Source organism: Mus caroli, chromosome 15 (genome assembly GCF_900094665.2).
Source record: "Mus caroli chromosome 15, CAROLI_EIJ_v1.1, whole genome shotgun sequence".
Classification (NCBI taxonomy): Eukaryota; Metazoa; Chordata; class Mammalia; order Rodentia; family Muridae; genus Mus; species Mus caroli.
Genome location: NC_034584.1, coordinates 67277274 through 67291902, shown reverse-complemented (window position 1 = coordinate 67291902; position 14629 = coordinate 67277274). Strand labels below are relative to the sequence as shown.

At 55.1% G+C, this 14629-nt stretch overlaps 1 protein-coding gene and 1 pseudogene across 4 annotated transcripts in view; both read right to left on the bottom strand.

The window, feature by feature from the left end:
• The window catches only part of Ptp4a3 (protein tyrosine phosphatase 4A3), a 33936-nt gene that overhangs the window by 15104 nt on the left and 4203 nt on the right, over nt 1-14629 (bottom strand). The window lies entirely within an intron of this gene.
• LOC115029512 lies at nt 12354-12468 on the bottom strand (annotated as a pseudogene).

Genomic DNA, 14629 nt, shown 5'->3' with positions numbered 1-14629 from the left:
CACACCCATTCCAACCAGGTCACACCTATTCCAACAAGGCCACACCTTCAGATGGTGCCACTCCCTGGTCCAAGGATATACAAACCATCACAGAGGGGTAAATGGAACAGACCCGCCGGCCCACCAAGGCCCAACCTAGGGGCTCATCCACACCCCTTCCTGCCCAGCACAAACCCCTACTCCCATTCATCCCACCCGGAAACTCCATAAACAGGGCATGGGCTGCTCCTGCCACTCAGGACCAGTTCCTTGTCACTCCTCAACCAGCTGCTCCAACAATGGTAATATAAAGAAAAGCTGTACACACACCTCCACACATGCACACGGACACACAGCCACATGTACACACGTGCCTCCACACGTGTCACTCAAGGATCTGCACACACGGGACACACGGAGATGAATTTCTAGGGAAAAAAAATGTGATCAACCAGGAAAGAAAACTCAGTATCCTGCAGTAGCTGGATGGACCTACCAGAGTCTCTAGGTGTGTACAGAGCCTACCAAGTCCTCCCACCCTCAGCCGACAGTTCCTCTTCCACTCTGCCCACCCCTGCATGGCCAGTGCTTTTAGGTATGGGACTGTTTACTTGGAGGGTACTCGTGGAATTGGGCCCACTTCCAAGTGACGATGCAAACCTGTACTCTGTGGTGTGAACAGAGCTGTCACAGTGGCCAAAAGGCACATGATACAAGTAGGGTAGAGGTTGCATCAATTCTGCACCTGCCTGCAAGGTGCCACGCCACAGGCCACAGCCCCTCTGCTCGAGGGACCAGCTACAGCTGCCTTTTGGGACCCTTCTGCAGAAGTCAAAATCCCAGGACCATCAGCATGCGGCCAACAGCCAGCTGGCCATGTGGCCCTTCCCTCGTGCCCCAACCCCAACACTGAAAACCTCTTCTAACCCACTCAGCATCCTCAAGGACAGGATGGAGAGGTCTGCTCTTGGGTGAGGAGCCAGTCTCCACCCCCACCCCCACCTGAGGAGTTGGAAGCTGGGCTAGCCTGGCCTTCTAAAGGAGGACCAATGGGTGGCATACCCAGGATGCTGTGGTCCTTCAGGATAGCAGGACCTCAGGGAATCCTGGGTCTCTGTGGTCACTTCCACAGGAAGCACCGAAACAGCCTCTGGCAGGCAACAAACACAAACATCCACACCCCACAGAGGAAGAGACCGGCCCAGAAGAAACTCAAGCAGGCTCAACTCAACAACTCAAGGTGGTTCACAGTTGAAAGTAGGATTGCCCAGTGGCCAGAGTAGAGGCTGTACCCATTCACTCCATGCTGGCTCCTCTCTGGGTCCGCTATCCATACCTTTGAGATGAGAGAACCCCAAAGCCTCTCTGTGTGGCGATCATATGCACCACACCAATTCTCAGGATGGTTCTGGAAGGCACTCGTCACCCCATTTTCTGGATGAGGAAACTGGGGCACCCACAGAACCAGCCTAGAAATTTACTTCCTGTGTGTTTTGTCCTTACTGTAGCCAAGCCCACTAATGCATGGCAGGTTCAGACAGTTCATCCCTCACCCAGAGTCTGCCTCATGGGATTTCTCCTCAATTCTACCCAGAGCCCAGGACTCTGGGGCCAGACGGGCAGGGGTGGGGTGGGGGTGAGGGGCTGGAGATCACGTAGGGAGCCAGGGCTGCATGCCAAGGCCCTCGGATGCACGTCAGAGGGGCCCAAGGAGCCGCGGGAAAGAGCTCTGACCTGGCCTCAAGAGGCCATGTCCAAAATAGCTGGCCTTCACGGTGAGATGACTTGGCCTGGTGCACGTAGGCCGCTATGCTCCAGCGTTGCCAGGCTGGCCACAGAGGTCACAGCTATTTCTGGGCTGGCCTGGTGGTAAGACAGCCCTGATAACCGCCCCCCAAAGCATTAGTATGTGAGGGACAGCAGAGGTCCAGCTAAGTGAGAACCCCAGGACACAGGTGGAAAACACTGGGTCACCACAGACCCTTGATGTGCCGAGAGACTGTTGGGGGTGGGGGGGGGGGGGGGGTTGCACTCCCTCAGGCCTTCCTGTCCGCAAGACCTCAGAGCATCACCCACTGGCTTCACAGGCCAAGCCTATGCCGGGCACACGGGTGGCAAGGCAGTGGGCCTCCTCCATGAGAGAAGGAAGTGACCACACCATGGCGCTCTGCTGGCTGTCCCCAGCTGCTGTGACTGGTGCCACTAGACACAGGCATCACCTCACATACACAAGCCACATTCCTGGGCACACACTGGCAAAGCCAGCGCTGGCCCCTAAGTGTACAGCCTCTGCTGACCCTACTTATCTCCAAATCACTTCCCCTCCCATCGGCCTGGCCAGCCCCTGTGACACCATAAGACATTTAGGGAAACTGAGGCAGCTCAGAAAGACTTGATCCTCATCTTCAACTCCCCCACCTCTTAAACCTTCAGCTCAAGCCAAAGGCCAGCAAGCTCCCTGGGGCGGCAGACAAGGGGCCTTACTCTGGTGGCTGCCTCAAACCCTTGCTCAGCCTCTGACTTCTGGCTGCAGAACCCATCCCCTCACAGAGAACCCCCAGCTTGGACCTCTGCCTGGTTCCCTGCTACCTATCACTTGTATGAGCTGTATGACATGGGGTGGCATCCGCTACTGCTCTGTGCTCTGTCTGCTCATCAGTGAGATGGGTACTCTGGAAGCCTGGCCTTGGTGGAGCTGTCCTCAGTGTCCAGAATCTAGGAGACACGTCCCTTTCCCAGAGCCCTGCGGAATGTCCCTGTAGCTTTGACTCTGGGCCGGGTCCCCACTAGGACCCCTGAGGACCCTCGCTCAGGTTGGTACTCCTCGGTTCTTTGGAAAACAGTCTAAGTAACTTCTTTCCTACAAGACTTTCCAGAGACCCCCATTCTTGATACAGAGACAAGGGAGAGACAGCCAATCGGCCTTCCAGATGCATCTGACATCGATTTTAAGTACGGTGGAATGATACAGAGGCCCACCGCAGCAACCTCAGACTAGATCACTCCATGCCCCAGATTTGACACGCAGCCAGAAGGCACCAGCCAAGGCTCACTGCTGCCCATCCAAATGCCTGATCCCCCTGCCTAAGACAGCAGGGTCCACTTCCCATCCACACAGGAGTGGGTCACACAGAAAGCGTTGGGAGGTGGGTATGAACACTGGGCATGCTGGGCCCATATGGGCCACGTGGCCTGCATAAGTACCTGCCCTGCTCCCAGGATTAAAGCGAAATCCCTCCCAGCATCTGGCACCAAGTACAGGCTGGGTTTGCTGGGAGGGACCTGCAGGCACCTCAGGAAGCACCGGACATTCTCGGGGCTGCCCTGTCCCCCATGGGTCCCAGCAGGGGTGGGTAGGAGGCAGCAGCACCAGGTTTGAGGCAGATAGAAAGCCATGCACCAGGGGATTCCCAGCTTAGGACGCAGAGGACCGCAGGGTGGGAGGGACCCAGTGTCCAGAGAATGGCTCTCGGGGTAAGCTGGGACCTTTGCTCTACTTGGCACCACGGTGGCTGGGACATTCACGAGTCGGCCAGACTCCGAGGCTCCCAGAGATCCAGGACAAAGCCAGGCAAGGATTTGTACAGGCAACACTGGTGGCACCTGGGGGACCAGGAGCTAGGAGCAAGAGCCCTAGCTGCTCTTGCCATGGCTAAGTTTTGGGGGCTCAGAGGGCAGACTTACAGAAGCAAGTACCTGCTGCACTGGCGGTGAGGACAAAGAACAGGTTCTCTTCATGGTCCCAGGTTCCCCACTGTAGTCACTGAAAGCTCCTCAGGTAGAAGAAGGGCAGCAGCCTGGGCCCAGCACCCAAGTTGCTAGCACCAACCCTCTGTGATCAGAGTCCTAACATACCAGGCAAAGCCAAGGGCATCTCTGTCCTTTCACAAGCCCGGCAACACATGTTCAGCAAGCCCCTAGGCAAGGCTGTTTCAATGTCTCCTCTCCAATAAACCCTAGTAACGCGAATTCACCACCATATTTTATTATTTTTGAGGCAAGTCTTGCTGGTAGTCTAGGTTGGCCTCCAACCCCCTCCCCCCCCATGTAGCTGAGGCTGACCTTGAATTCCTCCTGCCTCCAGCTCACAAGTTCTTCCAGGAGTGCACCAGACCTGATTCGTGCCAACCAGTTTAAAGCATATAGCCTCCCTGCAGGTTCAATACGCCACGCATGGTGATGCACTATAATCTCAGCTGTTGGGAAGCTGGGGTGGGAAGATTTTCATGAGTATGAGGCAAATCTGGGCTGCATGGCAAGTTTCAAGTCAACAAAATCCATAGCACAAGATACTGCTACTGCTGCTGGTGGTGGTGACGGTGACAGTGACGGTGATGGTGGTGGCCAGGAAGACGGTTCAACCAAAAGACTGCTTGCCACATAAGTATGGAGACCTGAATTCAATCCCTGAGCCCCAGTTAAAAGTGTAGTAGCACGAGTTTAGCACTTGGAAGATGGAGACAGGCAGAGTCTAACTGATGTGTTCCAGGCCTGGGAGAGACTGTGCTTCAGAAAATAAGGTGGATGGCTTCTGGGAGACTTAAATACACACAAAGTTGACCCTTCTGGCCTCTACACAAATGCACGCACACACGCACACACGCACACACGCACACCTTACAGTAATTACCTTACAATGCAGACAATACAGGAAGTACGAGATGCTGTGGTTAACAGTTCATTCTCAGGGCTAAGTAGTCATCGCTACTTCCCAGTTCCAAAATACCTTCACAACTACAGAGACTCTGCAGCCAAGTGTGGTGGGACATCCCTGGAATGCCAGCACTCAAGGAGCCAGCAAGATGGCTTAGCAGGTAAAGGGGCTTACTGCAAAACCTGAAGACCTGAGTTCAATCCCTGGGACCTACATAGTGGAGGAAGAAAACCAACTCCTGGGAGTTTAATCAATTAATCAATCAATCGATCGATCGATCGATCAAGTAATCAACTGGTGATTGAATAAATAAATTTAACTAAACATTTCAGGGGAATTTTTCTTTTAATCCCAGCACTCAGGCAGCGGAGACAAAAGAACTGTTGTCAGTCTAAGGCCTGTCTCGGGTATATAGCAATACTGTCTCCAGATTTAAAACTTGGAAGTCTTGGGGCTGCAGCCCAGGGGCAAAGTGCTGGGAGAAAATGTGTGAGGCCCTGGGGACCTCCCATCAGCACACAGAGCAGCCACAAGCATTCACCTCTTCCTCTGGTCCCCATCTGTGGTTCCCTGTCTGGGATTTTAAAAGGATGTTGCATGGAACCATTGTGATGTCTTTTCCCACACACGCATGTCTTCAAAGATCTCACTTGTAGCAAGCCAGTGCTTGGCTTCCTTTTATTAGCCAAATCGTATTCCACTGTAGGAGCATGCCATGTTTTATCTAGTCCTCGGCTAAGGGACATTTAGATCACTGTGAGCCCGAGCTGGGGACAGTGTTGATCATTGCAGGAATAGGGGAGGCGGATGCTATGAGATGCTGGGGTCCAAGAGCACTGTGGCACCCCGAGAGGGACCAGGAAGCCTAGAGCTTAATCCAAGCAGGGAAGTGGGCTATGGCAACAAGGGCAGGATAACAGAATCCAGCCCACACCTGGTGCACCTGGCAGAATGTTGGCAGTGTGTGGCCACTGAAGAGGTGCAAGGTAAAGGGGAGAGGAGGGGAGAAGGGAGGACCTGATGGGCCACTGGGCAATGGTCAGGACCTCAGGAGAGCTCAGATCACTCCCCTGAGGACAGAAAATGTTTGTCTAAGCATTTGAAAAGCTGCAACACACTCTGACAAGGGAGGGAGGGAGGGGGAGAGGGAGACAGGGAGAGAGAGAGAAAGAGAGAGAGAGAGAGAGAGAGAGAGAGAGAGAGAGAACCCTGGGGCTGTTTACTGAGTTTATTTGGACAGAGCCAGTAGCAGGCTCCTGGGAGATCTGGGCAGCTGAGTGTGTGTCTCTCTCTCTGAAGGACCCTAAACACTGGGATAGAAGGGGAAGAAAAAAGACTTGGCCAGTTCCCACCATCCTACGGGATGGGATAGTCACTGTCTATTTACATTGGCCTTCTTGAAGTTCACCCAACTATGTAGTGGGGTAGACATCCCCAGGACTGGCTTACTGTGGGACTGTCATATACACAGGACAATGAGGGATGTGTCACTGTTTAATAGAAGAGTAGAGGATAGGTGTCCACAGGAGGGCCCAGCAACAAAGGGCCACTGTGGAGTAAGTGGGCATCATCTAATATAAAAGCCAGCTAGGCCAGCTCTCAGAAATCAGAGTCGCCATGGGCACCAACAGATCTCTGGTCTTCATCCAGGCCTGTCCCAGAGTCCAACACAAGAGGAGGACACAGACAGTCCCTACAACCCCAGGCAGAGGGCAGCTCTGGAAGGGGGTCTAGTGAGATGCTGAGCCACTCGCCTGAGGGCCAGGCCTCTTGGAACAGCCCCAGCTGGGTATCCTAGATCATCCATCTTCCCCCATCACACCTCAGGGAGACCATGGCCTCCTCCAGCTGCCCTAGCACCCAGAGGATCGCCCCAGAACCAGTGACTGTTCTCTAAGCCTCCTCTGCACCTGCCTCCCCAGCTGCGTCTGCAAACCACTGAGCACAGTGCAGCTCTGCCCCCAGGCCTTTGCACAGCCTAGCTGCTCAATGGACATCTCTGCCTCCCCACGTCTCCTCGTCACTCGGACCTCAGGTCAGTGACTTCTGGGCTAACAGCTGTCCATCTGCACTGTCTGACCTGGAATCTGTCCTCTCCCCACTGAGGGGATGCCCTTGTCTATAGATTCTGAACACTGCACCCAGTAGGTGTTTCAATGGGTATGCAAATACAGGGGGCATGCAGTGGGATATGACCAAGGTGGGGACTACATACGCAGGACACCAGGCCTGGCCAGGACCACGTGGCCAGTGAAGTGAAGGACAGCTGGCAGGCTTGTCCCTTCCCACCAAGCCTCCCAACCTCAGAGCCTGGACCAAAGATAGAGATGATCAAAAGTCACCACTTGGGATGCCCCTTCCCCAAGAGAGGGAAGGTTCTCAGGGGATGCCCCACACACACACAGCCCACCTCAAGGAAGACAGCACATGCCAAGAAAGAACCAGGATTACTTCTGTCTGGGAACATAAACCAAGGAAACCGAGTGGCCAGGAGCGAGGCCTGCAGGCCAGGGGTCTGCATGCAGCTGGGGGGTCGAGGGTACCAACACAAGCCTGCAACCCCAGACTTGGGCAGCAGCAGAGACCATACAGGTCTCTCAGGCACTCAACTCAACCTTCCCTAACTGCTGGAGACCTGTTCTTCCCCCACGTGGGCTTTATGCACCAGCTGGGGCAGCCTATGGCTCTTGCTAGCTCCTAAAGCTTAGAGAAGAGGGTTCCTGGTTTTCCTCTTATTGCTCGGTGACTCTTTAGTCTAGCCGGTGGTCAGTGGGGGCTGGTGGGGGATGAACACTAACCAGTACTTCTGAACACAGCATGCTCCTCCACGGTAAAGGGCAGGTGGGCTTCTTATGCATGTTTATCCTGGCTGCCTCCCTCTGGAGGCCCTCCAGGATCCTTAAGGATGTAGCCCCACCCTGGCAAAGACTTCCTGAAAGATGTCTCTGGACTCTCTAGGGGACTCTCTGGTCACAGACCTGCTGAGCTGTTGGCCAGGAACCACGCACACACTCTCCAGATCACTCTAGCCTGCATGGCCTGAGGGTCTCTACAGCATCTCTGGAATCTTTGAGGACCAGGACCTATCCTTCTGTTCCCGTGTTCAGCGGGCTTATGTGGTGTATCCCGTGGATTCTCTGTGTGTTGCCTCCCAGCCGTGAACACAGGCCTAGGATCCCAAATTAGCCTGACTCTGTCCATCCAAATGCCCTCTTCTTGGCAGGCCAAGGGAAGAGCAGAGGGAAGATCCCCTGGTATCAGCGGGGTGTACTGGGCCTAGGACAGCATCACAGCTAAGGTGTCCCTGCCCCAGCCAGGCTGGAACACGGTGCAGTCAGCCTTGCCCTGGGCTCTGCACTCTCAGCTACAAGGTAGACACCTGGCCCACTGTGCTTGATGCTCCTTGGCTACACTTGGGGTTGGCTGTAGTTTAAATACTTTAGCCCATTCCACTGGGACTTCTGCACTATCTCAGATTCACTCGGTATCTCGTGGGAAGGCAAGATTATTGGGCTGAGCCAAGGCTGACCCCTCTCTGAAGGTCTGGCCTCACAGAGACAGCCAATCATCTCCTGACCCTAGCACAGACTCTGAGGTGGGGGAGTCTCAGCCCAGGGCTGTGTGAAGCTGGATCGCAGGACGGCATGTCCTCGGTGTACACAGCAAATGCTTTGGACCTACCAGTGGCCCTCCTGGGACAATCAATGGCCACCACTGTGCCAAGGGACAGCCTCTGTTCCCACCCAGACTGGGTTCTCATGTTCACTTCCTCCAGCACAGGACAAAGGCTTGGAAGGATGCTTGTCTGGGAAACCCCAGCACATCTAGAGGTTTGCACTCAGGGTCGTATCGTAAGCTACAGTCTCCAGAAACGGGAGGAAGAAGGGGGGAGGGGAGACACTGAGTATGAGGAGGCTATACCTTGACCTACCCATGGCTGGGACAGGGCTGTGTGACCCCCAGGGCCCACCCAACTCCCCAAGGCAGACGAGAAGCCAGGACAGACACAAGGCTGCCAAGAACCCAGGCCACAGGTCCCACAGGGTTCGAGGTCCCTCCTGGGGCAGGGCAGGCCCAGCTGGCAGTGTCCGTGGGAACAGTCCCCAGGCCCTGTCAATCACACTTAGACCAGCCAATGGACAAATGCCTGGGGCAGCTGGAGATGCTTGGCCTGTAAGGCAGAAGCCCAGGTCCCTAGGCCTAAACAGCCAGTCTAATGAGCTGATATGGAGGCCCGAGAGGACTTCTGAGGAACAAACAGGCCAGAGGCCCGCAGAAGGGGGCTAGAGGGGTCTGAAGGGCCCAGACCACTGGTACTATTTGTGCCCTGTGATCTCTCTACTTCTCTCTCCTCTGCCCCCACTCCTAGGGGCCCCTCCCTTCCCAAGGCCACATCTGCTTCCTGCACCTCTTCTGCTTCCTGCCCTGAGATCACTCCTCCCCCATGCAGCCTCCACCTGGTGGTCCGTGCAACGTGTGTCCCCTCCTGTTCCCAGGATCCCACACACATCACACAGACCACCCTGGGATGGAGCCCCAAGTGGCTTTGCCTGAGTCCTGTGATCAGCGCTACTGGTCCTCCTCTGGGCGGGGGAGGGGTGGACAGACGGTCAGATGGCTCCTGGATGAAATGTCTCAACCCCACTCCAGCCACATACCCGGCTCCCAGCCCTGCCTGGCTCTGTTCTCCCTGCTCCCTGCCCCCTTGCTCCACTGGGGGACTCCACAGCACAGACCCCCAAGCCGCTGGCTGTCCTCACAGGCCTGAAGGGGCCCCTGGGGACGGCCCTTCCGGTGACTTCCTGCCAGGGAGGCTAAGCGAGGGTAAATAAGCCCTCCAGATGGCTTCCTGCACTGGCCAGTCGTGGGAACTACAGCTAGGAGGAGGAGACAAAGGGGTAGGGGGGAGCAGGAGGGCCTGCCTCGCAGTAGCTGAGGACTCCCAAAATCCCTAAACAGAGACTTCACACCTTCTGACAGGGGAGGAAACTGAGGTCCTTGCTGTCAGCCATGGCGAAGTCCTATGAGCTAATGATCACCTCTCTGTCACTGAGGGAACTGGGTGCCACAGCTGTTCAGGGTTCCTCCCACACACACCTGGGGGTGCCTTCTCTAGCTCACCACAAACAAAAGGACCAAGAGAGCTGGGTCAGGCCACTCTGCAGAGGCATAACATCAGCCTGCCTTCCACTTGACACTTCCACCTGCAGGAGGCCAGCCCCAGACAGCAGCTTCCTGCATGAGAACTGGCGGGGGGGGGGGGGGGGTAAAGAGAAGCCACACCCAGGTTACCTTGAGAATTAAAGAGGTACCCTGGACCAGTGCCTAACCACCAACCCCAAAGGGCTCAGCAAAGCCCTGCCCAGGTGATGTGGGCTGCACCCCACTAGCCCCTCTCTCCATATCATTTGCCACCATCTCCTAGAAGCTCACATGACTACCCGGTAAGAAGAAAGTCACCTTCCTGCAGCTCAACCTCTAAGATGCAGAGCTACATGCTCCAAGAAGATGATTACTGTCCTACTGTCCCCTGTCATCCTGCTGTGGGTGTGTGTGAGAGAGAGAGAGAGAGAGAGAGAGAGAGAGAGAGAGAGAGAGAGTTTCTCCAGTACAGGACCACGCCTTTTCCACTTTTCTACTCCATGAAGTTACTACAGACCAGGACAGCTTCCAGGGAGCCTGGGGAGGCAGAACAAAGCCAATAGCTTGTGTCCTCATCCCCCATACAGCAGCCAGGACAGTGGCAATGGGGTGACGTGGGATCAGGGCCAGCAGACGGGACTAAGAGATTCACACAATGCCCAAACGCACGTCCCTAGCTGCCCAGAACTTCCATTGTAAGTGGGGGTAGGGAAGCAAGCAATAAACAACCCTTCAAGACCCGGGAACCAGAGGCCCACAGTCAAGGCCATGGGAAAGTCCAAGTGTGATGTTGGCATCCTGTTCCTGTAGCGCTGAGCATACAGGGGAAGGCCAGCATACAAGGAAGCTCTTCCCTGGGCCATTTACAACAAACGTGGCCAAATCTACAAGCTGAGCCGTGAACAGTGTTTAACTGCTGCGCTCGTCTGTTGTGAGCTCTGAAGCCACTACTGGTCCACACCAGCCCCAAGAGCATCCCCTGATGGAAAGGGAAATCAAGGCACCAGCAGACAGCACTCCCACAAGCCACAGGCCTGAGAGTGAAATCAGCGTTTGGGGGGAGTGCCCACTAACACCCAGTTCAGGTGCAGCAGCTCAGCTCAGATAGCCAGGAATCAGCCATCCAAGCTGTACTGATCAGCCATCCAGCTTTGTATGGTATATCCAGGGCTATGTTCCCTAAGGCCAAGGGAAGAGAAGAGGCAGGGAGATCACCACGGAGGGACCACTGGGAGTTCTGGGCACCTCTAAGCTCGGCAACGCAATTCCCAGCATAGGCTGGGCCTCTGGGCAGCCAGCCAGAGGAAAGCTGACCCTGGAGGAGGGGCCTCATTGCTGCCCTAACTGGGAGATTAGAGGGAACTGCTTGCCTTGGCAGAGTTTCAGGGCCAGCGGGCATTGCCAGAGAGGGCTGCCAGAGAGAAGCAGCATCCTCTCTGGGGCACAGGCAGCAGGGACCCAGCAAGTGACCCTGGGCTAATGCAGAAGCCATGATGGTTGGGGCAGGAGGGCATTATCCTGGACGGGACAGGGGATCCTCCAAACACAGCTGAACTGCTTCCGGGAATCCTGAGTCACAGGGAGGTTCGAGCAAGAGTGCAATGGGAGCCCAGGTCCCAAGGGAAGGGGACAAGTCAGGCCTGCCTGCTACAGTTGACCCACCTTCTCCTTCTGGACCAGCCCTGGCTTTGGGTGTGTCTGGTGAACCCATGGCCTTGGGAACAGGCTTCCACAGGACTCCACAGATCCAAGGAGGGGGAAAGAAATACAGAAGATAAGACACTACAGAGGGGAAACTGAGGCTTAAAAGGAGCGTTCTAGCTAATAAGTGGCCATTTCTCATGCCACTCAGACCCGAAGGCATGGAGGCTGAGGCGGGCTGGCCAGCGAGACCCATAGTAGCTTTATTCTGATTTCCTAGAGCAGACCTATGCCAGCCTATCGGTCTTTTACTCATTTGAACCTTCCTCCAGATGCCTCGCTCCCAGTGACCTAGATAATCTGCTGCCCACATACCGGGTTCCAGCCCCTCAACGCTGCTTGGGTACTCAATAACTCCTGCTGATTCCAAGAAGAAAATAGCACTCTGAGGTCCAGGTGCTCCACCTGGTGCTCCGCCCACCCCCTTCCCCCCCCACCACCATAGGAGGATGTTAGGCTCCTGGGGCTATACATCTCAAACCATAGGATCAACCAGGGCTGCTTCCCGATCACAGCCATGGGTCTGGGCCAGCTTTGGATCTCCAGGGACCATTACGCTGATCCTTACCTGAAGGCCACCCACTAGGAAACCTGGACCCTTCCTGCACCTTCCAGGCCCTGATCACTGATCACTGGCCCACTCAGCCAAAACCCAGTAGCCTCTGCCCGTGTCTCAACCTGGCCCTGTCCAGGCAGACCTCCTCCTTCTCTACGCAGTCTGCATGGACTCCACAGGGGACAGGGACAGCAAGAAACAAGGGTGGGAACCGAGCAGAGTCAGGACAAAGGAGGGGGCAGCAGGAGGGGCCGTGCCTAACTCCAGGTTGGTTTCTGGAATAGCCTTTCCTAGACCCCTTCCGGCCCTAGTAGCAGAGGACAGCAACATCTAGCTCCAGAACCCCCAAAGGTCACTACTGCCTTCAGTTTTCAATTAGCAATAATCACGCCTTGGATAGATCTCATTGGCTATGATACTGCCACTGTGCAAGCAAAGAGAGAAGAAAAATGGTCACTTCCTTTTGAAGGGTAAACGGCAGTCTAGAAAGACTGGACAGGTCACCCCCAGTGTGATGCTTGGGTCTGGAGGTAGGATCCCCCTTTCTAACACCTACCCCGAGTCTGAGTCTCACATCACCTACATACACCAACACCTCCTGCCCTATCTATCCCTCCAGAGATCCAGGTCATGAGTTCCAAAAGCCATCGCTAACCAAGAGCCATCTGGTGCTGAGCCACACCTCAGGCTCTGTGGGAGACGGGTCCTTCTGAGAGAGACCACCCAGGACAGCGTCAAGAAGAACCCGACCGACACCCTGTAGACATTCCATACACCCTGGCTAACATAATCTCAGAACTTCTTGGTAAAACAGACTAGCATGCCTGCCTCCCCAGGGGGACAGTGGCCCAAAACATTCATGCTGTCCTTGGGGCAAGTGACAGGAACTATCCTGTACACAAGCGCTCACTGGAGTGGGAAAGGTAGAGCTCAGAGGCGGCCTACCACTGGGCATCAGCTTCACCCAGTGAACACCTGACTCCCCAGCTGCATCCGTCCACTGGATCCACAGCAGTCTAGAGATAGGCATCAGGTCCCTGGTTCAGTATGATGGCTCAACCCATCAGCTGCACAGTTGCTTTTACATGTAACTGAAGAGACACTGACATTCATGCCCAAAGTGGTCCGGCCAAACTAGGGCCACCTGCCCCACCACCTGTGGCCCAACCCTGCTGACCACACTCTAGACCTTTCCCCTTCACACAGGTACATGAGCACACCAGGGACAGTCACACTGTGGGCACCCACGCTCAGCTAGGGCGGTAGGCAAGGAGAACCAGATCGGCTGCAGGAACCTTGGAGCTGCCTGCTCCTGAGGTCCTCACTCAAAAAATGGGAGCCCATACCCTCCCACCAACCCACCCCACAAAAGCAGCATAGTCCCACAATGGTGGACCTGGGCTCTAGTCCTAGGCCAAAGCCATCCCCATCCAGCAGGGTGCCCTAGGTGCCTATTCCTGAACCTCTAGGTCCAGCATAGCTGTAGGACCAGAAGACAACCTCACAACCCGGGCAAAAGCAAGGAGGAAGATGTCCAAAGGCCCTCCTTTGTGGTCACCACTAATGTCACTAGACACTACTAAAGAGCCCCCACCTTTCCTGGCCCCATCCCCAGCACCTGGCCATGCAGAGGATAGGCCCGGGTAGTCTGCTCGCTCTGAGCAGGACAGAAAGGATCTGTAGCAGCCAAGCAGGAGGGTGTGTGGCCTGCAGGAAAGAATGGTGCACAGCACCATTCTGACTCTTCCAGCAGACTCCACATCTGGGACAGACATCTGGGAGGCACCGGGGCCTCTTGTGGGAGACAAGCAGGTAGGCATGGGGAAAGGGGGCACAGTGGAAATGGTGGAAAGGAGAGTGTTCCAAGGAAGACAACTGTGTACGCAATGTCACCCTAGTGTCCCTTTCAAGGGTTCTAGAAGAAGAAGACCTGGGTCCTAATGCTCCCAGGCTGAGCTCCACGCTATATGAACATCAGGTGGCCAGCCAAGCTCCTGAGTCATAGTTCTGTCATTATCATGACATCAGAGACCCCTCAGGGCCACCAGCGTCACTAGGCTAGCAGCCTGCTTTTTGTCTGAACTGTCTCTGACCCAACAGCTTTGGCCCAGCTCCAAATGATTATGGTGAGATTCAGGAGTGCTGGCCTGAGGCGCCTCTTGATAGGAAACACACAACCTCCACCAGGTGAACTCCTATGGAGCCTTCAGAACCCCACAGCCCCATCCTCTCCCTTGGGCCTCATAACTAAACTTCATTACCTTATTCACTGTAATATAACATGGCTTAGAGCTGCACTGTTGGTGGCTCCAGGGCCCTCAGCAGTCCCCTCTGTGCTCCACACCCTGCAGCCTGTCCATTTGGAGTATACAAGACAGGCTATTTACATTTACAATACCAAGCTAAGACCAGCCTAGTCCACAGCACACCACAGTCCTGTCCCAAATGCAACTCTCTTGATCCCAGAGCCCCTACTGGGTGGCACCTGAATAACAAGGCCATGCATGTCCCCTGTGGATTAATCCTTAATACCCATCTTCCCAGCAAATATACCACACCCCCGATTTTTTTTTTTTTTTTTTTTTTTTTTTTTTTTT